Genomic DNA, 6,927 nt, shown 5'->3' with positions numbered 1-6,927 from the left:
CCTTCTGCATAATTTAACACAGCCTTTTTCCAAAAAACTGTATATTTTTGAATATATAAATAAAAAATTGCAAAAAAATGTTGTGAATTTTCATTACAATTGAAAAAAAATCATCTTTAATAACTGAACTAAAATTTTGTAAAATCCCTGTGTTAAGTTGTAGCCCATATTCCAATAAATAATCTGTAAAAAGTTCAACTTCCTACCTCAAATACTTTGTGAGGAAAGATGTAATTTATAAGCGTTATTTTAACATTGCAAGTATAGGGCGTTCCGGAGCCCCTTAAATGTTCACGTAATCGTTGGCCGTAACACGGCCTTTGACAGTAATAATGGGACCAGCAGAATACCATGATACGGCTGTCAACACCATCACTCTTCCACCTCCGTGATTAACCGTTGGAATCAAGCAATCAGGATTGCAGGCTTATTTTGGCGTTCTCCAGACTTAAAGCCGGCCCGACGTTGGAAATAACGAAAACTTTGACTCGTCGGACCATAGGACGTGTTTTCACTGATCAGCCGTTCAGGATTTATGCTCCTGACACAAAGTTCTACGCTTCTTTGCGTTGGTTGTCGTCGCTTACGGTTTCGATACAGCATCTCGTCCACGAATATTCGCTTTATGGAGTTCTCGGTGGACAGTGTTGATAGATACGGGGTCTCGAAGATGGCTATCGAGCTCTGCAGTCACTATAGCCGCCGTAGTTTTGTGTTGTTTTGACACAATTCGTTTCAGCGTACGACGCTCTCTGTCATTTAGTTTTGGTTTGATCCCACTATTACATTTATACGATGATGTCTTGCCTTGTTTTGTGTAGGCAGTCATGACTGTTGAAACAGTTGCTCTCGAGACATTCAGTAAGTTGGCTGTCTTGGTTACTGATACTCCAGCTAATCGGGCCCCACAATCTGCCGTTCTGCCGTCTTTGGACCTCTGTTAGGTCTTTCATTGCACGTCGACCTCGGCCTCTGAATACAAATACGAAATGTGCACTCTCGTAAACAATCTGCACAGAAGCCTAGTCCGTACTGAACACGCACAGTCCAGCGCAACACGTGCCTTAACGTGCGTTGTTGACCGTCAGACACAACCATCCCAGTACTACCACTGTTCACATAATTTTGCCTAACCCTTGTATTTCTGTGGTAAATAAAAAGCGACGCTTGGTGTAAAGAGCGATGCAACTGGACGGTGCATGGCTGAAAACGAGTGATTTGAAGCGATGAGTAACTTTATACCTTCTAAAAATCCGATGGAAGGGTTTGGGTATGGCAAATGCATGGAGGGCGTTCCTGTCATCACATGTAGTGCCAACAGAGAAGCACAGACGAGGTTATATTACGTACGGTATTAAGGTGTTTTTCACTGGTAGTGTGTGATTAAGAGGACGCTAAATGTGGAAGGCTATTGAATCTGCCTTTTGCCCATCATCCATGGATCGTACGATATCGTGTGCGCAAAGGACAAGCTCATTTTCACACGAGCTACAGTGGTTACAAGTCCATATTAAACCACAAATCCCATGCTGAGTACGTCACTTCAAAGGCCTGGAGGAGACAAGGGCGTAACCACACCCAGTAAAGCACTATGGTTGAGGATAAGGTTACTTTCTTTAAAATGGTGTAACTAAATCACTCCCACAACGAACTACGGCCAATTTCGTCCGTCTCTCTAGTCCCTCGCGTGACCTAGTGCGTGGCCTCTAGTGACCTGCATGTCGACGGCACGTTACTCCCTGACGTCACTGCTTTGTGCGAGTTATGAACACGTGCCAGTCGATGAACAAAGCAAGCTTCCGCTCAGCTCTTTGCTGTGACAAACGAACGGAAAGGCACGCTCTGCTGATTCGAAAAAACATATCACAATTTACTACCGGGGCAGCTCGACTAAAGGAACTCATATAACCTCCACAAAAACGCATCTCATAATTATTCCGAAAAACAACTATCATAGTGTTACAAGAATAAATGTGCTGTTCATAGCGACGAGTATAATAATACAAGTACGATGAAGAATAAAATTTGAGGTATACAATATCTTGAACGATTTATGCGCGCACATGCTTCGCAAATCATTGCACAGTGTATGTCATAGGTCTCAAAATTTTCCAAAAACTTTTGATTCAGTGCCACATCGACGATTTCTAAAGGAATTTTGATACACACAACTACATCGAAACTATCCTGAAAAGCTGGACGCAGCATGTTATCATGAATGTAGAGTCATTTACTAACGCTAAAGTAATATATATTCAGAGCCGTGGAGTGTGTCACTGCTGTGCACCAATTACTCTGCAAACAACATCAGAAGCACTCTCCGTGTGAAGGGAAGCAACCCCAACGTATGGTACAGAGGAAAGCACCCTCCACCACGCATGCACAGTCTATGGAGTCACAGAGTATATATATATATATATATATATATATATATATATATATATACTCCTGGAAATGGAAAAAAGAACACATTGACACCGGTGTGTCAGACCCACCATACTTGCTCCGGACACTGCGAGAGGGCTGTACAAGCAATGATCACACGCACGGCACAGCGGACACACCAGGAACCGCGGTGTTGGCCGTCGAATGGCGCTAGCTGCGCAGCATTTGTGCACCGCCGCCGTCAGTGTCAGCCAGTTTGCCGTGGCATACGGAGCTCCATCGCAGTCTTTAACACTGGTAGCATGCCGCGACAGCGTGGACGTGAACCGTATGTGCAGTTGACGGACTTTGAGCGAGGGCGTATAGTGGGCATGCGGGAGGCCGGGTGGACGTACCGCCGAATTGCTCAACACGTGGGGCGTGAGGTCTCCACAGTACATCGATGTTGTCGCCAGTGGTCGGCGGAAGGTGCACGTGCCCGTCGACCTGGGACCGGACCGCAGCGACGCACGGATGCACGCCAAGACCGTAGGATCCTACGCAGTGCCGTAGGGGACCGCACCGCCACTTCCCAGCAAATTAGGGACACTGTTGCTCCTGGGGTATCGGCGAGGACCATTCGCAACCGTCTCCATGAAGCTGGGCTACGGTCCCGCACACCGTTAGGCCGTCTTCCGCTCACGCCCCAACATCGTGCAGCCCGCCTCCAGTGGTGTCGCGACAGGCGTGAATGGAGGGACGAATGGAGACGTGTCGTCTTCAGCGATGAGAGTCGCTTCTGCCTTGGTGCCAATGATGGTCGTATGCGTGTTTGGCGCCGTGCAGGTGAGCGCCACAATCAGGACTGCATACGACCGAGGCACACAGGGCCAACACCCGGCATCATGGTGTGGGGAGCGATCTCCTACACTGGCCGCACACCACTGGTGATCGTCGAGGGGACACTGAATAGTGCACGGTACATCCAAACCGTCATCGAACCCATCGTTCTACCATTCCTAGACCGGCAAGGGAACTTGCTGTTCCAACAGGACAATGCACGTCCGCATGTATCCCGTGCCACCCAACGTGCTCTAGAAGGTGTAAGTCAACTACCCTGGCCAGCAAGATCTCCGGATCTGTCCCCCATTGAGCATGTTTGGGACTGGATGAAGCGTCGTCTCACGCGGTCTGCACGTCCAGCACGAACACTGGTCCAACTGAGGCGCCAGGTGGAAATGGCATGGCAAGCCGTTCCACAGGACTACATCCAGCATCTCTACGATCGTCTCCATGGGAGAATAGCAGCCTGCATTGCTGCGAAAGGTGGATATACACTGTACTAGTGCCGACATTGTGCATGCTCTGTTGCCTGTGTCTATGTGCCTGTGGTTCTGTCAGTGTGATCATGTGATGTATCTGACCCCAGGAATGTGTCAATAAAGTTTCCCCTTCCTGGGACAATGAATTCACGGTGTTCTTATTTCAATTTCCAGGAGTGTATATATATACACTACTGGCCATTAAAATTGCTACATCACGAAGATGACGCGCTACAGACGCGAAATTTAACCGACAGGAAGAAGATGCTGTGATACGCAAATGATTAGCTTTTCAGAGCAATCACACAAGGTTGGCGCCGGTGGCGTGCTGATATGAGAAAGTTTCCAACCGATTTCTCATACACAAACAGCAGTTGATCGGCGTTGCCTGGTGAAACGTTGTTGTGATGCCTCGTATAAGGAGGAGAAATGCGTACCATCACGTTTCCGACTTTGATAAAGATCGGATTGTAGCCTATCGCGATTGCGCTTTATCGTATCGCGACATTGCTGCTCGCGTTGCTCGAGATCCAATGACTGTTAGTAGAATATAAAATCGGTGGGTTCAGGAGGGTAATACGAAACGCCGTGCTGGATCCCAACGGCCTCGTATCACTAGCAGTCGAGATGGCAGGCATATTATCCGCATGACTGTAACGGATCGTGCAGCCACGTCTCGATCCATGAGTCAACAGATGGGGACGTTTGCAAACAACAACCATCTGCACGAAGACTTCGACGACGTTTGCAGCAGCACGGACTATCAGCTCGGAGACCATGGCTGCGGTTACCCTTGACGCTGCATCACAGACAGGAGCGGCTGCGATGTTGTACTCAACGACAAACCTGGGTGCACGAATGGCAAAACGTCATTTTTTCGGATGAATCTAGGTTCTGTTTACAGCATCATGATGGTCGCATCCGTGTTTGGCGACATCGCGGTGAACGCACTTTGGAAGCGTGTATTCGTTATCGCCATACGGGCGTATCACACGGCGTGATGGTATGGGGTGCCATTGGTTACACGTGTCGATCACCTCTTGTTCGCATTGACGGCACTTTGAACAGTCGACGTTACATTTCAGTTGTGTTACGACCCGAGGCTCTACCCTTCATTCGATCCCTGCGAAACCCTACATTTCAGCAGGATAATGCACGACCTCATGTTGCAGATTCTGTGCGGGCCTTTCAGGATACAGAAAATCTTCGACTGCTGCCCTGGCCAGCACATTCTCACCAACGGAAAACGTCTGGTCAATGGTAGCCGAGCAACTGGTTCGTCACAATACGCCAGTCACTACTCTTGATGAACTGTGGTATCGTGTTGAAGTCGCATGGGCAGTTGTATCTGTACACGCCATCCAAGCTCTGTTTGACTCAATGCCCAGGCGTATCAAGGCCGTTATTACGGCCAGAGGTGATTGTTATGGGTACTGATTTCTCAGTATCTATGCACCCAAATTGGGTGAAAATGTAATCACATGTCAGTTCTAGTATAATATATTTGTCCAATGAATACCCGTTTATCATCTGCATTTCTTCTTGGTGTAGCAATTTTAATGGCCAGTAGTGTATATTCTGCTTTCTGCTCCGTGGAGGGTGTCACTGTTGTTCACCAATGACTCTGCAAACACACACACACACACACACACACACACACACACACACACACACATATATATATATATATATATATATATATATATATATATATATATATATATATATATATATTACTTTACATGGAAGATAACTTCAAAACTCTCTTACGACTCGTCTAAGAATATTGCTCTAATATGTAGGACCTCGTCCAAATAGTACAGGGGGTATTGAACTCATAAAAAGATCAGTAGGAATAGTCATGGATTTGTTTGACACATAGGAGAATGTCACAGAAATGCTGATGAAACTGAAATGTCTGACACTTTAAGAGACACACCGACTACAGAGCCTTCCTGTAAAGTTACGAATCCAGTATTAAGTGAGGCGTCTAGGAATATACTACGACCTCCTACTTACCGTTCCCATACAGACCGCCAAACAGTATTAGACATACCAAGATAAAATAGACAAAGAAGCAGAAGAACGTCTTCTTGTTGCTCGCTAACATTTAATGAGAAGCGTTAGTGGCCTTGTTGGCAAGATGTTTCCCCATAGAGGAATTAAACCAGTATTCCAGAGCGGTCGCAAGACCCGATACCTGGCTCTGCACAGTGCAGCTGTCTACGAACTCCGACATGAAAGCGATGAAGTCTACGTTGGTGAAACCGGGAGACCGATTAGCACTCGCGTGATAGAGGAGGACCGCTACGTACGACTGGAGCAACACAGCAAATCAGCTACAATTGAACACTTCCAGGACTGTGGCCGATCTGTTAGTTTTCATGGACCTTCTCGGCAGCTGTGGATGCAGCAGCATAAGATAAGAGAGACTGTCGAAGAAATGAGATGATCGTGGTCCGGAACCGCGCTGCTGCTACGGTCGCAGGTTCGAATCCTGCCTCGGGCATGTATGTGTGTGATATCCTTAGGTTAGTTAGGTTTAAGTAGTTCAGGTTTAAGTAGTTCTAAGTCTAGGGGACTGATAACCTCAGATGTTAAGTCCCATAGTGCTCAGAGCCATTTGCACAATTTTTTTAGATGATCGTGTGCTACTGAGGGCTGGGAGATCCCGTCCGTAGAATTTCCGCCGCCGGGTTGCAAGTCTCATTCCAGGTGACGCCGCATTTGGCGACTTGCTTGTCGGTGATGATGACATGATGAGGAGGACAATCCAACGCACCACAAGCGGAGAAAATCTCCAACCCGACCGGGAATCGAACTCAAGGGCGCTGTATGGTGGGCAAGCACGTGACCACTGAGCCAAGCAGGCGGACATCGAAGAAATTAAACCCCCTAAGACTAGGCGCAAATTGAGAAGCGTATAGCACGTGTGACGTGACACGACACTACAGCGCTACACGCACGTGCCGCTCGGGTCGCGCGGGTGCAGCGCATATTGCGACGCGTACACCATACTTCGCACGCGCCGACTGGCGACGCTCTGCGCTGACTGAACCGAAGCGCGCGCGACCTCTTATCTTTCTCAAACGATTTTACAAAAACTATTCTCTGAAAATGTATGATTTTTGCCTTACTAGTAGCGTTATATGTCAGCATCGTGATGAAGTGCCCATCACCTCGCTAATGACCATTCTTATTGTGATGTACACATTTTAGTGAGACACTACGCAAAACTCAA

Source organism: Schistocerca nitens, chromosome 7, assembly GCF_023898315.1.
Source record: "Schistocerca nitens isolate TAMUIC-IGC-003100 chromosome 7, iqSchNite1.1, whole genome shotgun sequence".
Taxonomy (NCBI): domain Eukaryota; kingdom Metazoa; phylum Arthropoda; class Insecta; order Orthoptera; family Acrididae; genus Schistocerca; species Schistocerca nitens.
The sequence above is the reverse complement of the archived record's forward strand: the minus strand, read 5'-3'. Positions refer to the sequence as shown.